The 22,393-nt window shown below is 35.7% G+C and overlaps 1 long non-coding RNA gene across 1 annotated transcript; it reads left to right on the top strand.

Moving 5' to 3' along the window:
* Window positions 1-1,576: 1,576 nt before the first annotated feature.
* LOC121029120 (uncharacterized) lies at window positions 1,577-16,704 on the top strand. Its single transcript, XR_005789598.1, has 3 exons — window positions 1,577-2,220; window positions 15,357-15,587; window positions 16,597-16,704. It is a non-coding gene; the product is annotated as an uncharacterized LOC121029120 (long non-coding RNA).
* The last annotated feature ends 5,689 nt before the right edge of the window (window positions 16,705-22,393 follow it).

Raw genomic sequence — 22,393 nt, 5'->3', positions numbered from 1 at the left:
TTCCTCTCTGTTATTTCTGGTTAAATTTGACTATCACAGGAAGAATCCTGCTGCTTTACTGGAGAGGAATTCTTTCTCGCCAAGTGAAAGGACTATTATCAGGAACTGTTAGTTGTTTTGAGAGTCATCCTTAATAAATCTACCTATTCTTTTAATGACAGAAAAATTTGGACTCCCTTTGAGGGAGAATTTTCCAATATTTGTTAAAATTTTAAATAAGTGTATGTTATGACTGGTCCATTTTGTTTTTAGGATTCTGACCTGTAAAAATATGAACATGTGGGAATAGTTAGACATATGATTAAGGATTTTCATTTTGGTATTTTTGTGATAGCAAAATACAAAGACAAATCAATATAAATGCCTATCGATAGGAGGATAAATAAATAAATTTTATTATATTGGAATACCATGTACTCTTACAATGGGAATTAAAGAGGTATTTTTAACTGACCTGAAAAGCTATCCATACTCATAGGTTGTGAAGTGAAGAGGGAGATTTTAAAAATATGTATCCACTGAAAACCTTGTAAATAAGGTTTACTTGTAAATAAGAACCTAATAAATGAGTTCAGCAAGATTGCAGGATATAAGATCAGTATATAAAAATCAATTGCATTTCTGTACGTTATTGATGAAAAATCTGGGAATTAAATTAAGAAAGCAATTCCACTAACAATAGAATCCAAGAGAATAAAGCTACTTGGGAGTAAGTTTAGCAAAAACAAAACAAAAAAAAAACAAAAAAAACAAACAAAAAAAAAACACAAAACAAGGCTACACTTGAACTACACTAAAAACTACACAATATAGCTTAAAAAAGTTAAAGAATATCTAAGTAAGTGGAAAAGCATCATGTTCATAGATTGGAAGACTTAATATTGATAAAATATCAGTATTTCTCAAACTGATCTACAGATTCAATAAAATTCCTATCAAAATCCCCATTGATGCCTTTTTTTTCTTTGCAGAAATTGGCAAACTGAACCTAAAATTCATACAGAAATATAAGGAACCCAGGCTAGCCAAAAAATGTTCACAAAGGAATAAAGCTGGAGAACTCACACTTTCTGATTTCAAAACTTACTACAGAGCTGCAACAATCAAGACAGCGTAGTATTGTAAAATAAACGTCTAGATCAACAGAGTATAATTGAGAGCTGAGGAACAAACCCTTACCTTCATAGTCAATTGATTTTCAACAAGGTGCCAACACAATTCAATGGGGGAAAAGACTCTTTTCCGCAAATGGTGCTGGACAACTAGATACCCACATTCAAAAGAATGAGTTTGGGCCCTATTCTCACTCCATTTGTGAAATTTGAGCTCAAGATGGATGAATGAATAAAGTGCAAGAGCTAAAACGTGAAATCTTAGAAGATAATACAAGAACAAATCGTTATGATTTTGGGTTGGTCAATGATGTCTTAGATAAAACCAAAAAAGCACAAGCCATAAAAGAAAAACAAAAGTTGGACCTCAGAATTAAAAACTTTTGCTTCAAATAGTACCCTCTATGAAGTGAAAAGACAACTTACAGATGGGGAGAAAATATTTGCAAATCATATATTGAATAAGAGACTTGTATCCAGTATATATGAAGAATTCTTGCAACAAGAAAACAACCCAATTAAAATTGTCAAAGGACTTGAATAGAAATTTCTCCAAAGATGATAGAAGAATGATTAACATGCACAGGGATGTATGTGTAACAACATGAGTCATTAGGGAAAAGGTACATCAAAACCACAATGAAATACTACTTCATGAGTACTATAAAGTCTACAGTCAAAAAGGCAATAGCAAGTACAGATGAGAATAGGGAATTAGAACTCTCGTATATTTCTGGTGGGAATGTCAAAGGCGGCAGCCCCTTTGGCAAATACTTGGGCAGTTTATCAAAATGTTAAACATAGAATTACCACAGGGTCCAGCAATTCTGCCTCTAGGTATCTACCCAGGAAAAATGAAAACATGTTTACCAAAGACTTGTACATGAATGCGCAGAGTAATATTATTCATACGAGACAAAAAATGGAACAACCGAAATATGCATCCATTGATGAATGGATAAACAAAATATGTTAAATCCATACAATGGAATACTATTGGTCAACAAGAAGGGTCCACATACTGATACATGTAGCAATGTGGATACATTTCCAAAACATTCTTCTGAATGAAAGAAGTCAGACACAGAAGACCGCATACTGTGTCAAGGTATGTAAATTTCCTCTTAATAAAGTGGTTAAAAAAACATGTATAATAAGATTCTAGTTCTGTTTAACAGCACATATATATCTAGGTGCTTAAATACCTCTATCTGTTTTACTTAAATATATGTATATGTATTTAAATAAGCATGGAAAAATATGGGGTCACAAACATTCAGTAAACTGTTAATGGTTTTTCCCAGGGGAGGGAGGAAGAAAGGTTGAGAGACAAGTATTCATATCCTACTTTATTCAGTTCTGATTCATTTACATAGGTTGTAATACACAAATTGATTTAATGTGTTTTTCTTAAAAAATAGAAATGAATCCATTACAAATGAAGAAAGAAAAAGAGAGAAAAACAGAAAGAACAAAATAATGAATTGCTGTAATGTATCAAGGTTGCAGCTCTTGTTAGTAATAGATCTGTTCATTCATTTGTCAATTAAATGACAAATAAAAGAGGTCCTGGAGATAAACCTTATAGGACAGGATTTTAAAGACCTGCATCTAGTTCGTGTATAACTGTAAAAACAAAGACATATTTATAATCTGAACACTGTTCCTTTTTAAAAATATTCAGTATTTCTGATCATTAATGTTATTTGGTGGCAAGAGGGAAAGTGGTATCTTTTTTACATATTGCAATTTAAAATATTTTTCCTTATGATGTTAAATAAAATAAACCTTAGATCCATTTTTGTTTTTGCATATGATTAGCAACTACAATGGTCTTTTGCATGTTTCTGTGGTTATACCAAACAAAACTGTGGCATGCTGAATTTACGTCTAGATCCCTTTATTATCACTATTTTCTTTTCCTTTAACATTCCAGCTGCCTCACCATTCTTTAGGATGAATTATCAGTTATGTATCTAATCGTTATTTATGTAAATATTTATCAGTATAACAAACCAATAATTGGTTTTTGATAGCAACAGCAAGAGTTCTGAGGTAAGAGAAACAAATGAACTTTATTTGCTTAATTTGCAGTAAGAGTACTTGGGTATTATTCATAACTCTTTTGTCATTGGCAAAATAATTAACAGTTTGTAGTTCTGAGTTCACTTTAGTCAGAGTAATTGCAAATACAGTTAGCCCTTGAACAACAGGGGTGTTTGGGGCTAGGGGCATTGACTCTGGCTCAATCAAAATTCCTCATATAACTTTTGACTCCCCCAAGACTTAACTGTCAATACCCTATTGTTAATAGGAAGCCTTACTGATAACGTAAACAGTCCACTAACACAAATTTTGTATGTTATAATAATAACATACAATATAATAAAGTATGTTCGAGAAAAGAAAATGTTATTAAGAAAATCATAAGGAAGAGAAAGTACATTTGCAGTACTGTATTGTATTGAAAAAAAATTGTGTGTAAGTGAACCTGAGTAGTTCAAACTCATGTTGTTCAAAAGTCAACGGTAATGCATATACCATCCTCTCTGCTTAGTGGTTTTCTATGTAACGATAAACTGTTACATTTGAAGAGGTAATAGTATTTTACAAAATTAAAAATATTTGATATAAATTAAAATAGTCCTCTGGAATTGAAACGTGACATATATAGCATAAGAACCAAAATATTTTTAATATGCTTTTTTTATATTTTAAGATTTATTTTAATTGTTATAGCCATATTTCCTGCATGCACTCATTCCTTATATATTTATTGAGTTATTCTAATTTTCTGGCATTCTACTAGGTGATGTAGGAGGGAACGTGAGTAGGATATTGACCCTGCCTTCAAATACTCATGATCTTTCTAAAAAGACAATCTTATAAACCAGGCATTGAAGTCACTGATAAAAAAGTATAAAATTGTAAACTACCTCAACTTGGATTTTAAAATACTGTGTAAAAAGAAAATATATCTCATTAAAGATGACACAAATTTAAAATATATTTTTAAAATCCAATACTGTGGCATCACAAAGAAAAGCAATGTTAATACTTTCTATTTTCCCTTTTACTCCCCCAGAATTTAAAACAACCATTTTAAAGTGAACAGATACTTAAGTTGACTTTGAAGAATATTAGATCCCACTTTACATTTTTAAGGGTAGCTTGTTAGAGTAGCTGATGTCACCCAACTCTATTTGATTGTCTGATCTCCAGACCCCCTCCCATTTTCACTCAAAATAGAAGTAATTGATTTTTTTTGTTGCTGGGGTCCTCAGCTCACATCTCTTTGGAAGCTCTTTATCATTTTGAGTTATAATTATTTATATATACATTTTAGCTCCTTGTGCAGACTATAAGGTTATTGATAACAGGGGCTCTGCCTATTTATTCTTGCATTTGCCATAGAATCCTGTGCAGTTCTTGTACAAACAGGTGCTCAGCATTTATGGCACGCATAAATGATCTGCTACCAATCCAGGAAACTCAAACTTCTGAAATTTACATCCCCTCTCAATGAAAAACTTTGACTTCGAGAATGTTTCTCTGAAATCCCTGGGAAAAGTTCGTCAGAATCTAAATCTACCATGTCACTTCCTTTCTACAGTCCAGTGCAACTATTCTTCTGGCGCCATAAAAGTGTCTGGGACAGGGGCGCCTGGGTGGCGCAGTCGGTTAAGCGTCCGACTTCAGCCAGGTCACGATCTCGCGGTCCGTGAGTTCGAGCCCCGCGTCGGGCTCTGGGCTGATGGCTCAGAGCCTGGAACCTGTTTCCGATTCTGTGTCTCCCTCTCTCTCTGCCCCTCGCCCGTTCATGCTCTGTCTCTCTCTGTCCTAAAAAAATAAATAAACGTTGAAAAAAAAAAAAAAGTGTCTGGGACATTTGCCAGGATGTGTTGCCTTCAAATGTAAAGCTTCAGCACTTTAGAAATTGTTTTCCCTTTCAAATACTTTTCCAGTAATTAGAATTTCCTGCCATCAGGTAGCACTAACAAATGCAATACCTTAAAAAAAGAAAAAGCAGTTTTCCTTGAGATCCAGACTCTAGTTTTCAAAATAACCTAAAATTATCAACTAAGCGTAAATAACAGTAAACACATGTATTAACTAAAGGTATTTGAAAAGACCATGAACAACTTTGGGATTTGCTCACCGCATTTTTTTAAAGTTTTATTATGTATTTTGAGAGAGAGAGAGAAAACACGAGTGGGGGAATGGCAGAGAGAGAGCAAGGATCCTAAGCAGGCTCTTCACCACTAGCGTGAAGCCTGATGCGGGGCTCGAACTCGCCAACTGTAAGATCGTGACCTGAGCTAGAGTCCAATGCATAACTGGCTGAGCCACCCAGATGCCCCTTGCTCACTTCATTTTGAGTATAAGATGCCTTTGATTTTAGCTGGCACCAGTCTTTTCTGTACCTCTAAGAAGGAAAAGATATTGTCGATTAAACAATAATATAATGCTTTCTTATCATTTAGAATTGTTTTCAGCTTTATTGAGGTATAATTGACAAATAAAATTGAAAGATATGCAAACAGTACATTGTGACGATTTGATATATGTATACTGTGAAAGGTGTCCCCCCCCCAAAAAATTTATTCCATTTTTTTTTTTTTTTTTTTTGTTCAGCTCTAGTATATAACATGGTGACTATAATTGATAACATGATATTATGTAACTGAAATTTGCTGAAAGTAGAACTTAAGTTTCTCACCCCAAAATAATTTATTTTATAATTATTGAAAAGGGTCTTTTGTAATTATTAGATACAGGTGTTTATATTATATTACACTTCTCCATTTACGTGCTTTTTTGGCAATATGGTAACTTTTTATTCAGTGCTGAGTCATACCACAATCTTTTTGAGGGTGTTTTGTGGCAGTTTAACACACCATGCATACTCAAAGTGCACAGAGTTATTAAAATTATGCCGAAACAAATAGGTACCTCAAAGTTTGTGCACGCTTAGGCATAAGTTACATTGCTAGTGCCACAAGAATGACAGCAACTTTAAGATGACTAATAAAAATACTGATTTCAGCGATCATTTACCATTTTATCATGAAAGAATTTGAACTTGAATCAATGAAATACAATATCCTTAACTTTTACTGTGTTAATTCAACTTGAATTTTAGATGATGAATAAAATCCCTTCTCTGAAATTTGGGCTCATTTTGTTCAGCAATGTCTATTTTTACTCTCTTTTTGAGAGCCCTTATTTCCAACCTAATCAAAAAAGTTCTTTAATTTGCTCTCTCAGCACTGCTGAGTATCTACGTTATAGCCTTGGACCTAAATGAATGCTGCTTCTTCTAATCTCATGAAGTACAGTGTGCTCTAAGGATTGACAACAGTTAGCATTCATTTAGTTGTTCAGGCCAGAAACCAGAAATATCTATAGGCTTGTGCCATCAAGGCCCATATGGTGTCTTTAATTATCTGCCTGTCTCTACTATGGACAAATGTTTGTATCCCTCCAAAATTCATAAAATGAAACCCTAACCCCCAATATGATAGTATTAGGAGCTGGGGTTTTTGGAAGGAGATTAGGTAATGAGAATGGAGCCTTTATGGTTGAGATTGGGGCTCTTATAAAAGAGACCCCAGTGAGCTCTCTCTTCCTCCTCACCAAGTGAGTATATGATGAGAAAATGGCAACTCAGAAGATGGTCCTTCTTAGAACCTGACAATGCTGGCATGACGGTTTCTATACCTGTGAGAAATACATTTCTATTGTTTATAAGCTATTCTGACTGTGGTGTACTATTTTACCTGCCTGAACAGAATAAGACACCCACTCTAGACTTTAAATTCTGATACAATAGAGACCATCATATTCTGTTTGTCTTGCAAACTCAGTTGCTGGTCCATAATATACATATTAAACTAAAAACCCAAATGAGAATTCACTTACCTTATTTCTTTGAACAAGTGAACCCACATATTACTAGTTAGGGACTAAGATTGAAGGGACACTTGGATTTTAATTTCCTTGATTTTAATAAGATTTTATTTTGTATGTATTTTGTGCTTCCTAGGGCAAACCATGAGGATACCTAGTAAATGCTTACACTGCTCATAGTTACATAGAATTTTAGAATTAAATTGGAATTTAGAAATCAGTGAATTCTAAATACCAGATCCAAAGAAGTTCTGTATTATATGAAGTTTTAAGAAGGAACACCAAGGCAGTTGGTTAGGCACTAGACTTGACTTTGTGTCTCCTCAGTTGGTGGGAAAGAGTCAAATGTTGCTCACAGAACAGCTTTATATATATAAAAAAATAATAAAAATCGTTGAGCAGAACTTGCCTCTGATAGAAAGCTAACAAAAAATTAAATATTTAGCTCAAACCTTGTTTGACAAAGTTAATATATTATGGACATTTCAACATTCAAATTCAAAGAATATCCAAATCTGGTTTTCTTTGGAGTATAAAAAGCACTTTGGAGGATATAGAAAGATATAATAGATGGAGTGGGAAGAAAAAGTTATGGGAAGTTAAGTCTTTCATTTGTTACTTTTGACAAGCTAAGCCCAAGTAATAAGAGGCAAGGTAGTATTCTAATAAAGCATGCCTCACTGGTTATAATCGAGTTAATGTGTTCTCATCTCCAGCACATCAAGCTGCCAAGAATTTTAATAATCACAGTGCACAGGAGGATTAGGGAAGCGATATACTGTTAAGTTGGTTAATGAAGTAAAGTGTTATGAGATATGTTTTCTCAGACGGGGGAAAAAAAACAGGCAAAAACTGACTTTGGTTTGTATATAATAGCCATTTGCTTCTTATTTTAAAATAAGTTATCTAGAAAGAATGCTTGCAGTCCTCTGTATCTTACATTTTTGTCTTTGCTGGTGCCAATAGTTTACCAAAAGTGTCCTTGTTAATAACAAATATTTTGGAGGGAAAGGGAATAAGGAGTATTCTTTTTTTATAATTCTTCTTTTTTTTTTAAATTTTTGAGAGAGAGGGAGAGACAGAGCACGAGCTGGTGAGGGGCAGAGAGGGAGACAGAGAATCCAAAGCAGTCTCCAGGTTCTGAGCTGTCAGCACAGAGCCCGACTCAGGGCTTGAACCTACAAACCTTGATATCATGACCTGAGCTGGTCAGAACTGACTGAGCCACGCAGGCACCCCTTGAACAAGGAGTATTCTAATGCTTATGAAACTTTTTGTATGCACCAGGTTAAGTGCTTAGCCCTACAGTGACCCTGTTGGATAGATATTATTCCACCTTAGAGATCAGGAATGTGAGGTTCATGGACATGAAATATCTTGCCCAAAGTCAATTGGAAAACAGGAGAACAGGTAGAATCAAGGCTTGATTTGATCACAGGTCTGTGTCAGCTCCCAGCTGGTTTTTTCTCTAGGTCCTCCTGTCATTTCTCACTCTGCTGCTGCCCCATACAAGTTTTGTGTGTGTTTTAACTCAGATTTTGGTTTAGTGTGTGGAAAATTGTGTTTACAGGACACAATAACATGAAGTGAGTCTTTCTTGCCATCACAAACAGCACTTCCTACAACAGTGATAGGAAAACCATGGATCATGTAAAAGTTATTCTTACTATTTACCCCAGAGCTGCAATCAAATTTTACTGTATCTAAAACTAATAGACGAAATTTAAAAAGTGATTAAAATAAAAACAAAGACATACCACAATCAAAATATTTAGTTTTTGAAGGTTAAATCAGATAAACTAACATACTGGTAAGAGTGAGCAATGGGGAGTCCTAAAGGAATAAAACTTCAATTTTAATGTATTTCCTCATGTGCTTGCCCCCTGCCATTACACTATTTTACAAGAAAAATAAAGAATAAAGCTATCCACTTTATCCCTTATCCCTCATTCTACTCTGCCTTCATTGAACCAGTCTTTTGGTTAGCAAAGCTTTCTCCAGGCCTTTGGCTCATCTGTCATTTTCATAGCTAGAAACCAAATGATCTAGTTAATGTTTCCACTTCATTATTAAAGAGCTAACTATCACTTGATCAGAGTGGAATTTGTTCTTTCTCTTCTAGAAGAACAAATGTTTAAAATACCATAATTTAAATCGGGACAGAGTTAATCAATAAAAATGTCATCAGAAAACTGAAAATAAAGGCCGATGTACATACTGATAAATTCAAACCCATCTATCTAAGACCGAGAAGCTATTAATAACATATGCTTAGCCATAATTTGTACAATTTTATTGAATATAAATACTTGCATCAACCACTTAGGGAGGCTATCCATTTTAATTACTTTCTATTTTTAAAGTAATGTTTCACAGCCTTATGTCCAAGGTAGTAACTAGGTCAGCAATTTATACAACTTGGATATTATCTAATTTTCAGTGAACTCATTCTAAATCAAAGTGGCATATTTTAAGCCTGGATTTCTTCAGGTCAACATTCTTATCTGAATTTCAGGGAGACCTATCTAAAGGCTAAAGAAGAAAATCAACCATGCTAATGGCTTATGCTTAAAGAGTAATCTTATGACTTGACATGAATCTATATATATTTCTCCAGGCAATTGTTAACATGTTCAGTTAATTCTTTGTTTAGCAAAGTGAGTTAGAAAATACCATTACCTGTAAAAGGGACCATAGCATAGTTTTGATAATTAATTAAAAACAACTCTTCCGTTTTCAGTCATTCATCCACACAATATAAATCTATACACACCCACATTTCAACATCATAATCAATTTTAGAAAAAAAAATGTTAAAAACTCCAATATCCCAAAACTTTAGGACTGATATTTAAAGTTATTATCTTCTGTATTCCAAACAAAAATTACTCTTTTGCTTAGTTCTGTTTATTAAACATTGCCACCAAGAAAGTGTCTGCATATGACCAACAAAAACTTAAAAAAATAGCTGTGGTTCAATATAGATATTATGTTGGATCTTTGAAGGTTTGAGAATCGGTATATATATATTTTTAATTTTTTTAACGTTTGTTTATTTTTTGAGAGACAGAGACAGAGCATGAGTGGGGGCCAGACAGAGAGAGAGGGAGATAGAGAATCTGAAGCAGGTTCCAGGTAATGAGCTGTCAGCAAAGAGCCTGACCTAGGGCTCGAACCCACAAACCACAAGATCAATGACCTGAGTCAAAGTTGGACATTTAATTGACTGGGCCCCCCAGGCACCCCTGAGAATTGGTAGATGTTAAACAGAACAAAGCTATAGCTGTATCTCCTTACAGAACTGGCTTAAATTCTAAGATTCTAGAATTCTCTCATAAAGTTTGTTCCTTATCCCTTAATTTCGTGTGGAATTTAAAAATCCAAAAGTAGAAACAGTTTTGGAAAATTTCTATATCAGTAACTATAAGGAAAATAAAACCTCTACTCTGGGCATAATCCTATCCTTTTAACCAATAGTGTGGGGTTTTGGAAAGGGTTAACCACAATGATATCCTCAACTCCAAATTTGAAACCAATTGAGAGGCACAAATCAGACAGAAGGAGGCTCAAATAGAAGTTTTAGTGGAGATTAAAACTGGATAAAAAGACTTGGTGCAGGTACATGGCCACACTGGGCTTTCTAAACCTTGACCTCAGAATTAAACAGGTTTGCCCACCAAGGGGCTGGCACCATGGAGCCACTGCAGGGCCCCTGACAGGGTCAGGGCGCTTTCCCCTGCGGTGGGGAGGGCTGCTGTTTTGGAAGATGTGTTGATTTAATGAGAGAAAGAGCCCCAACAGTTGAGCACAGCATCATAAACTCCTTTCCCCAAATTTCCCAGTCCAAGAAGAAGAGTGAGAGAGTGTGCAAAGAATATGCCTACTGGGCACTAAAAAGGTCCTCACCATCAAGACAAAGGGAGGCATGGGGAACCCGTGTTCCCCCTCAACTCTAAATTTAAGTGGGAGACCACTGCCTCATCCTTTTGGATTGCTCATAGATTATTTGAAATGGATGGCTGGAAACCACGGCAGGGGTTGGACTGAGGGGGTGGGGGTGCATTCTACAACTGTGTTTTGCAGTAAAAGTTGACACAGGACTATTGCATCCTACACTGATTTCCTCAGAAACAACAAATTATGGTTTAAATCACCAGCAGCAGAGGTGCTTAATCAGCAGAGGTACTGGCTAAAGGGAAGGAAAATAGGAAATCAAGAATGAAGGAGGGAGTATCAGTCATAGTTTAGAACAAGTTGCTGAAAATAACTGTGGTCTCTATATACCCTTAGTGCATTTTCTTTCCCTTTTCATTCTTTTTCTATTGCATCCACAGTATGTTTAACACTTTGCCCAGGATATGGAGGAGATGCTGGCAAGAAACTGTAGGTATGGATCTTTCTTAGAAATTCAGGATTCAGGGAACAGAATTTCTACATCATTCTCTTATGGATGGTCCCTACTCTGTAAAAATTATTTTAAAATTCTAAGAAATATAAACTCTGTATGCTGCTAAGTATATACATTAGTATAAGATGGGAGTGCCTGGGTGGCTCAGTTGGTTAAGCATCCAACTCTTGATTTTGGCTCAGGTCATGATCTTAGGATCATGAGATCGAACCCTATATTGGGCTCCGTGCTGAGCATGGAGCCTGTTTAAGATTCTCTGTCCCTCCCTCTCTACCCACCCCTCTCAAATAAAAAGAATATATATATATATATATATATATATATATATATATATATATACTGATATAAATCAGTACAAGATAGTACAGAGCTCTGCATGTTGAAGGAATTAATGGAACACAGAGAATTGTGGTTCTCAGTGATGATTTTCATTTTGTTAATGCTTGGTTGCAGCAAACTAACATAAAAATACCAGAAACAAACGTTGGTATAATATTTTCATGAAATAGTAATAGATACAGATTTTGCCTCATGAAGTTCCATTGTATACATAAAAGATTCTGGCCATTATTAGGAAGTCACATTTTTATTTTTAGAATAATCTTTGTGTGCTACATCAAAAGAGATTGACTGCATATGGTGATTGTAATAAAACTGACTTTCTACTTAATCACAGTGGTTCCTTAATTAGGGGCTCTCTCTTCTTTTCATCCTCCATTTTTTGAGGTTGATTTAATATTCATTTCTAGTATCCAAATAATGGTACCATCCCCACCAAAGAAAGAAAAGATACATTTAAGGCAAATTCCATCCTATGATGGTATATTATAAAATGTACCTTCCTAATGAGTTCAGATATTTTAACCTGGTGTGTGGCCTCTAATGGATCTAGTTAGATTTTATATGAATATTTTTCTTCCCTACAGAATATATCTTTAAATATACATTTTCCCCTTTTTCTTCTCTCAGCATGTATATTCATTTATACATTTTTTCTTTGTTTTCTCCTTTTCCTTTCCATCCTTTCTCTCTCAAGAAAAATAATTATTCACGTGGGACAACAACAACAAAAAAAACCCCAGGCAGGAAAGAAAAGTTCCATGGAGTCTAATCAAACATGGAAACTGAAAAACAGTGGCCTCTATTCAGAGAAAGATAGAACACCCTTCCCTGGTGAGGGCTTAGGACAGAAGAGGCTTTGTGAAGAATTCTGGTATAGATGGCGAGTAGATTGTCAGAGTGGCAATGGTAGCCATTTTCATTCCTGGAACAGGATTCTCTCTGACCTACTCTAGACACAATAGTGCTCTTGTGAGACTATTCCCTGAGTCCCCTACTCCCCACGAAAATCAGGAGCAATATAGATCTGATTCTGCTTTTCCTTTTTTAATTTTTTAAATGTTTATTTTTTTGAGAGGAGAGAGAGAGAGAGAGAGAGAGAGAGAGAGAGAGAGAGAGAGAGCAGGAGTGGGGGGGGGGCGGGGGCAGAGAGAGAGGGAGACACAGAATCCAAAGCAGGCTCCTGGCTCTAACCAACACGGGGCTTGAACTCACAAACCACGAGATCATGACCTGAGCCAAAGTCAGACCCTCACCTGTCAACTGACTGAGCCACCCAGGTGCCCCTGTTTTTCTTTTAAATATGCATTTCCAAATATGACATAAAATGTATTGCAAAAACGCTGAACAGAAATAAAATATGATGGCAAAGATTGTAGGTGATTTTAACTGTTTTCTTTTGAGAATTTAAGTTTTTTTCAACATTATAAAATAACATTCACTACTTTCAAAACCAGGAAAATGTGTTATTAAAAATTAAATACAGTTCAAACATACAACTGCATCTTCCCTTTGGGCTGGGAAAGCTCAGAGTATAAGTGTACTTTCTGAACTCTGTCTTGCTGTTGTGATTGTATGAAGAAGAGCTACAATAGTTTCCCATTCTCAGTTATTTGCAGGAGAGTTTTCCAAAGTGTCCAAACCTGATTTTATTTTTTTTGTTTTGTTTGTAATTTTTATTGGAAAACATTTAGAATTAGCATTACTTCGATCTTTTGCAACTTAATTTTTTAAAGAATCATATTAATCCAGAGTCTTAGATAACCAATACGTTTTCAAGGGTAAGAAGTTAATTAATTGAAAGGAAGATCTGACTTTTATGATACAGATTTTTAAATAAAGCTGTTTCAGTGATATTGAAGTAATTTGTCACTTATCTGAACTTCATGAACTGAAATAAAGCAAAAGTGTTTTTGTATTCCAAGTATTATAGACAGTTATTTAAATGGTGGTCTTCATTTACTTAAAAATATATGATTAGAATTTAATTATTTGTGCATATGCCAGGGTAGTGAAAAATAAGTTCTATTAAAGAGCACATACATAATAATCAGGGAAAAATTAATTCTTGAGTAAATTTCATTCTAAGGGTCCAGCAGGGAGGTATGTTAGGGCCCAGATAAGATGTAAGAGTTGGTCTAAAAAACTAATGGGATTCTCTAAATCAGGAATGTTCTCATCATAATCTAAGAGCATAGGTTTCTTAGACTCAGAAGAAAAAATGTGATTGCTAAAGTGATGTATTAATTCTTGGGGGGGAGGGGCAAAGTTTTGTACTTGTGGAGATTGCAGAAAGAGGGAGTCATAACAAGGGCCTTTCCGGATTTGCACCCAGAAAGCGTGATTTTATCCTATTCATGTTAATTCTTCCCTGTACCTATGTGGAACCCCATTTAAAATCTCATGAGAGTGTTGAGGCATGTCCTTTACATGCAGAGAAGAGACATCTAACTCAGATGCTGAGAGGGACCATATTATTGGTTTGTCTGAGAGTGTCCTGAGATGTGGGAACTTCAGAGCTGAAATCTGGGTAGTCCCAGACAAACTAGGGCAGTTGATCTCTCTACTCCATTTTCAGTAGGGGATTAGACATTTGTCACTCACACAGAGTGGGCAAAGAAATGCCACTGTGGATCAGTGAAGTCACCCTAGTATCCAGATGGGAGACATATATTTTTCTTTATCTCTCAGTCCCACAGTACCAGAGGAGGCAGGTCTGAAATCTTCATACAACTTCTTGCCGTATCTCCTTGATCAAGAGGTAATTATGTGTTCCACCATTCACAGGAAAATAACAAAAACAACTCAACAAAAAGGTGATCTTGATCACATCACAATAATAATTTACACTGGAGCTCAGATCAGAGAAAGATGTTTCCAGAAAACTCAGCTGCTGTACTAGACCCAAGTGGGTGATTGATTATCCAGAGGCACAAGTTTATTTTAGGCACTTCCTTTGATAACATTTAGAAGAGAAAGTTGCTGGATTAACTATCAGGTGTAGGTATAATCCACCAGTTTAGGGTAACTGAGCCAACTGATGTTTTGGACATCTTTCTGTGGAGGGGTATGATGACCAGATGTTTTTTAGAATCGGATTTACATTTATTAATCTTTAAAACATTGTATTGCATTCTGTTTCAGGAAGGTAGTTTGTGTATTCTGTCTAAAGCTTTCTTCAGCAGAAATATTTAGTCAGTTGGCATGGACTTTCTGATTAACAGTAATTTGATATTTTATAATCTCCTTCTATTCTGAAATTTATGGTTTATTTATTGAATGTTGTATTAGCCTAAACTTCTACATTTGTCAACTGCTGCTTGTTTCCTTCCAGGTCACAATTTTTTTGAGTAAATTTCTGGTGCAGAATTATATGTTGACTGATTGAGCTTCCTAAGATTCTCTACTTTGACCTGAGGGGTTTTCCTTGAACATCTTGGAGATTTGGCCCATTTCAGTGAAGAAGGGTCATGGTGCATTGTCTTTATTTGTTTTTCATACTTGCAGCTCATTTTTTTCCAGTTTGGACTAGAACATAGTATCATCTCCATTATCTTCACTTTTTGTTAATATGTTTTGTTTTTCAGAGAGAAGGAAGAAAAAGAGGGAGGAAAGAAAGATCAAGGAAAGAAAGAGAAAGAAGAGAGGGAAGAAGGACCGAAGGAAAGCTGACCAGGAAAAAAAAAGTGCTTCTATCAATTTGGTTACTTCTTCAAAGAATGTGAAAAGTCCCCAACAAAAGTATACAAGACTTTATTATTTTGCTGAAGAAATGGATATGTTCAGCCTGCTATTTGGGGCAGGACTTCAAGGACTGGGTATCTATTAATAAATTCTCATAGGATTTATTTCTTGGTCTGGGTGGCTTAAAATCTAAATTCTATCATTTGACTTAGGTATGATCAGGCTGCTAGTGAACTCAATGAACTCAATTAAAATATATTGAAGGACCATGTCTGCTGTGGAACCATCTGGTTGTGAAATACAATTATAAAACACAAGGTCATCTGAACAACAGTTTTAGAATCTAGTTAAAATAGATTGGGTGTCTACTATGTTTCAGGTGCTGTGCTAATTATAGTCGAGGAAGGATGTCAATTTGAGGAAGATGCTTCAAAAGGGTATGTGTATGTTAAACACAACCAGTTAGTTTTATGTAATATTTTCCCTAAAAGATCCTTAGAAAGATGACTATATATATAATCTGTATTCTTACTAGCATCTTGCTAAAAGAGTGACACTTTCAATTCTTTTTCCTAAAAACTCTGATTTAATTTGGCACACAATAGCATGCTGTTAATTATTAATTTTCCTATTATTGGCAAATTGTACTAAGTTTATTTTTATCATCATGATTATTACTAATCTTAAAAAATAAAAACTTGAAAATATTAAAAAGTAGACCAGAGCATTTATCATGTGCCAAACGTCGTGAAAGTCTAGTTATTATTTTCTGTCAATATCACAGTTTTAATAAGGAGTGGAAAACATTTCTGTATGTTAACATATTTCAGCTCTTTCGACAAACGGTATTTGGCGACCTGCGAGAGGGTCTATTATAAAACCTGGGAACTGTGAATCACAACAGAAGGGATAAAAATAATGTTTCATATGTTAAATTTTAAACATTGATCATTTTTTATTACAGATTTATGTGTACCTTTTTTGTTTTCCTTTTCCCCTCCTTACCTTCCATCGCATAAGACTTAATAGCGATGCTGCAGATCTAAACTCGTTGACCTGACACCTACTTCCTAACTAATTAATTATTACATCACACGGTCAACAAAGGAAATTACTTAACTTTTCTGGCCTTTTTCTCTTTAGAATGAAAGACACCACCCTTTTCGGATATGGAATCCTTGGATGAAATGTGCTTTGAACAAAATTCTTTCTCCGTTTAGTTTGTTTGACACTACTCAGCCTTGTAATAGGGTTGTCAAGTTTAGCTAATTAAGAAAGCTTTATGGAGGGGGCCTGGGTGTCTCAGTTGGTTGAGCCACATTTCTCTTGGTTTTGGCTTAGGTCATGATCTTATGGTTTGTGGGTTTGAGCCTTGAGTTGGGCTCTGGGCTGACAGCCTGGAGCCTCAGAGCCTCGGTTGGAATTCTCTCTCTCCCTCTCTGCCTCTGCCCCCACCCCCCAGCCCCCCGCCCCCAGATCGCACATACTCTCTCTCAAAATAAATAAATAAACATTTAAAAACAGCTTCAGGTAATGAAGATATCTCTTCTTTTTTTTCAATATATGAAGTTTATTGTCAAATTGGTTTCCATACAACACCCAGTGCTCATCCCAAAAGGTGCCCTCCTCAATACCCATCACCCACCCCCGCCATCAACCCTCAGTTTGTTCTCAGTTTTTAAGAGTCTCTTATGCTTTGGCTCTTGAAGATATCTCTTCTAAGAGATACAATTCCTGTGTATGTTTAGAGTGAGATTTACTGAGCACAGTCCTAATAGGCACTTGTGTTAAACTTACATTGACCTCGTTTGCTGGTGTTTGCAAAAGGAGTGTTTAAGTTATCTGTTGTGGGAGATTTGTGCCTTAAACAACTTTCCTTTCCCAATCTAAAAGGGTTGAAAATCTGTGAAGCTGAAATTAATGACAGTTCCTAATGTGATGTGTCCAAATTTTTGTCTTCTGACTGGTTGTGCTTTTATTGCTGTCACTGGTAAAACTTTGAGACCTATTGCTTCTGGGGCAGGTCAGGTGTGATTAATGTGCTTTGTGAGACTCAAGTAATAAATCTATATACTTGTTAACAAGTATATATCTATCATTACACAGGCCAAGCCATGGATTCCTTTGCAACCTGCCTGTGAAAAAGACATCACCTGGTTACTTCAGAGCTCTGCTCCCCTCCTGTTAAGGATGCAGAGTTGACTCTTGGCACAACGAAGCATAAAGAAACCTGGAATGTTTTATGGATGCTGTCTGGCAGTTTTGATTCAGAACTAGAGGAAGACCAACAGGTGTGAACTCGTCTGCATCTGGCATCAAATAGTTCATAACTTGAAGTCTGCAACCTTATTTTGGTGAGACTCTTGAGGACCACAAAGGAGAAAAAGCACATGGAATTCTTAATAAAATCCAACAAAACAACATAGGAATAGGTAGTCACTTTAAATGTGGTAGGAAAACATATGCTTCAAATGAAAGGTCGCTCAGCATTATTGCCTTCACTTTTACGGAATGGAGAGCTGCTGTTATCACCGTTATTAGTCGGGGCTGTTCCAGAGTCTTTGCTCAGGCATTTAAAGGTGCACAGAATAAAAGGCAGGAGTGCGAATCATCAGCCTTTGTAAATATTATCATTGCATACCTGAAAACCATGGAGTGATGTTTTCCAAACTGTAAAAATATTAAAATGATCACAGAATTAAGGTATTTAGGAAATGACAACAAAAAAGTATCATTCTTTATACAAATAGTAACTAGATAGGAAAACAAATATTGTCATAATAAAAACAAATAAGATTGTCATAATAAAAACAAAAATAACTTATCTACAAATACATTTAGCAGCAATTAGGTACTACTGTGATAAGGATAGCCGTAAAACTCTAATGAAAGGAATAAAAGAAACTCAAATGAAAGCAAAGACAAAACCACCTTGTTCCTAGATAAGAATATTCAATATTTATAGCTCCCTTAATGAATCTCCAAAAGGCAGTAACAAATAAAATTAAAAGATATTTTGTTTTATTTAGAGATAAAGTGATACTACAATTTATTTGAAAAGAAATTAACATGTGAAAATTCAGAGGGCAATTTCTCAAAGGGTGAATAGTAAAAGTGCACTAGTCCCCACTGGATGTTAAAATATTTTATAATGCAGCAGAAGCTAAAACTGTGTTTTACTGGAATCTGAATGAAAGACGGGTAAAGGGAAATGAACACAGAGTTCACACACTATTCATGGATGTTTGTGTCCAGATGAGGTGGGTTAATGAAAAGAATCAGAACAGATTCTGTCACTCACCTGACACTGCTTACCATCTTCACTGCAGCAAAACAAGCTGGTCCCAGGTCAGCTGAAAAAAGAGCTCACCAGTAAGATGGACTCCAGAAGAAATACGCACCATGTAGGAGAATTTTCCAGGTATGTCACTGCTACCACATACATGAAAGCATAGCAGAGTCCCAATGTGGTTATGCTTAGGAAGAAAAAAAAAAGGAAGGAAAGATGGCAAAAAGCAACAAAAGTGGTTGCTAGCAGAATAGGGCTCTAAGTGATTTAAAATATTTTACAGTACCTTAACTATACTTTGGTTTTTCAAATATTGTAAGAAATTTCCAGGTCTCTGTTCAGATAGCAGTCTGTGTTTCACTGTCCCTGCTGGCGGGAGGGGAAGGTCTGGTTGTCCTGTTCTGGTCCAGGTTGTTTAGATTTGGTGATGAAAGGAAGAGCTACTCCCAGATCTGTCATTTCTTTGTACAGGTATATTCCTTTGTACAGGTATATCCTTCCTTTCACCAAATCTAAACGTGTGTGCCTCTCTCTTTTCCTCCCCTTTTATTTATTCCCTTTTTTCCTATGGGCTCTTCTCCATCCTTGATTTTCTTTTAAGAATTATAATCATTTATGCCTCTTGTCTTGAGGACCAGGTATTTATTTTAAAATATATCACATTCATCCATGGGATCTCCCCCTAAGTTGGTGTCCTTAGTAATAGGCTAATAACATGTAGGTGAAAAATGTATAGGGATAGTTCTTTGCTTTTTGTTTAAAATTTATTGGAAAGCATTATATTCTCATGGCACTTGGTTTGATATCATTTGTGAATTAATCAAGTTACATGAGCTGGAACGAAGGGTCCGGTCTCCTGTGCTACACAGTTCAAGAGTGTGAGAAGCGGTGAGCCATTGACACAGAGGACAGCAATATGGTTTCCGTAGAGGCTCTTTGTCTTCTGCCATTCACTCTCCGTTTCTCAAATTCTCTGTCTTTAACTATGCTCGACTCTGTATCTTACAACCTCTCCACCTCCTGTTCCAGCATATGCTCTTCTTGATTCAGTTTATTTCAGAGTCACACCTATTTGCTCATGGATTTCCTTAAGGACCTCCACTTCTTATGCCAAGGTTGTGCATTTATTTTCTCATCAAAAGGGGGAAATCATCATTTGCCAAATGATTTTTCTGTTTTTCAGTTCATCTCTAAATGACAGCTCATGATTCAGCCTGCGTTGTCAACAGCTTCTATCTTCCACTCTTGTTACTATAGTTATTATCTGTGAGACATCTATCATTTTCAATTTTCTCACACCAGTGGTCTGCTGGTTGGCTGAATTTATTCCATCTCTAGCCATTTCCTTTCTTATTAGATATGCCCTTAGATTCAGAGTCAGTAGCAAGCCCTGTCATCAGTAACAAGCAATTATTTACACTTTAATTTTATTCATTTTGTAAGCTAGAGGTTGGATATTTGAGACTTCTGGTTTAATTTAGTTTGTTCACTGAATTCAGTTGATCAGTCCAGCTATCTGCTTCCTGTTCTATGCCTTTCCTAAGCTCGATATTTTCTTACCAAACACAAAGATTTTGTGTTTTATTTTCTCTTCATTTAGTTTAGTTTCACAAGGGGAACTTGCTACTTTTGAAAATTTTATTGACTTCCTTACAAAGGTAGATAAGCAGCAATAAGAAATAATACATTATAGTATAGCACGATATAATACTGGTTCTTTTATCGCATAGTTAGAACACATTTAAAATATTTTTTAAAAATTCCAGCTTCATAAAAACCCTTGATGATGTCAGTTGTAAGTAATCCACTTTGCAAATTCCACCTGTAATTAATATCAAACGTATCAGCATTACCATGTGATAATGTAAGGTTTTTTACTTCTTTCACTTTAAATATCCAATGTTAATTTTGTTTCCTTATAGTCTTCACCAGTGTTTTTCAAACTTCAGTCAGAATCACCTGGAGGGCTTGTTACCCCACAGACTGCTAGGTCCCACCCCAGAGTTACCAATCCAGGAGATCTGTGTTGGAGAAGAATTTGCATTTCTAACAGTTCCTAGGTGATGTTGACCCTGCATTGTATGAATCTGTGCTAATGTAAGTGTTTTGGTAAAAAAAAAAAAAAAATTGTATTTTTTTCACTTAATTTAAAATTTGTATCACTGCTCTCCATTTCTTAAGTTTTAAAATCTGATGTTTTATATATAAAGCTATATCTAAAAGCTCATTACAACACAGAGCTAAGTATGTTCCTGACATTCCTTGCATATTTCAATTCCTTTTCCCAGAAGCAAGCATTTTTGGCTCTTAGGGTTTCATGAAAATCAGATCATTCTGGTGCTGATCTGTCAGGCAGCCAAAGAATGATGTCCGAAACTACTGCACAATGAAAGGCACTAGACTTGGATCTTGTTTGTTTGTAGCTATTGCTCTGAGCCTACAGGGGTATCTTTGTTTATAACTATACTTATGACCAAACCTTCCTTAATACTCTGTTCCTGGGTGACTTCTTAGATTACTAGGCATTGATGCCTCTGATCTCCTAAAGTTAAATGATCAGCATCTTTAAGCATGTTGTTACCCTCTTCAGGCATTTTCATTCAAAAGTCTACTTTTGTATTTATCCTGTTAGCCTAGTGGAAACCTATTTTCACCTTCTGTATGCTACTGGTTTGATTTCCTGACATCCTTATGTTGGCTTTACAGTCTTAGGTGGGTGTCACTGTGTTCTTCTATAGGCTCAGCTGTGGCCAATGAGATACCTCCTTCCAGTGAAGAATTACCGTAATTGACAAAACAGGTTAGGGTTTAAACAATATCCGAAGAGGGGGCGTCTTCAGCAGGCTTACAGATAACCTCCTCAATTCTCAGGTTTTGATTACCTGCCACTCAGGCAGCTACCCTTTTTTCTGTTAACTCCACAATGTGTGACTTGGAAGAGAAAAATATCTTGTGTGGGCTCACCTACCGAATCAGTATGAAGTGTAACTCGACGGCATGCGGATGTCTTTATCTGGAGAAACTTGGATACCACAGGTAATTACTGTACTGCTCTCCAAGCCTTTTTTTCATCCAGGAGGGCTTGAGGCACTGTCTGCACTGTGTCAGTGCTTTTGGGAGTCTGGATTGCTAGGTAAACTTTTGTATGTGTCCTTAGAACCGGTTGATGGCTTAAATTCGTGAATTCACTCAGTTCTTGGGGTCCTCTTGGGAGAGTTCTTTCATTTTGGGTTTCCTTTCATTTCTCCTTTCTCCTTTCCTTTCCTATGTGTTCACTCCCAACATTATTATAACTCTCTTTACCTAAGTGTGAATCTTCTTAAAAATTATTTTAATTATTTTTATATAGTTAGGATTTTCTTTTTAAGACTGTGAGTCTTGTATGCTGAATGGTTCTGTTTGCAACTTTTCACACTTTTTCCATTGGAGATCATAACAGAAGCAGTGTATTTCACAGATCATGTAGCGTGATAATTATGAAACTAAAGCCAGGTCCGTCTCAACAGTTAGAAAAAAAAAGAAATCATTATTAATAATCCATAATGGCGTCTGAGGGGGCTAATAATAAGAATAATATCTTTGCCTCCAAATTTCAGAATTTACTGAGAACCAAGACACAAGCATTGTCAACTGCCTATCAATATATCAGCT

The sequence above is a fragment of the Herpailurus yagouaroundi genome, unplaced genomic scaffold, assembly GCF_014898765.1.
Source record: "Herpailurus yagouaroundi ecotype Mexico unplaced genomic scaffold, PumYag 139, whole genome shotgun sequence".
Classification (NCBI taxonomy): Eukaryota; Metazoa; Chordata; class Mammalia; order Carnivora; family Felidae; genus Herpailurus; species Herpailurus yagouaroundi.
Note: the sequence above shows the minus strand (reverse complement) of the source record. Positions and strands in the feature narration are given on the sequence as shown.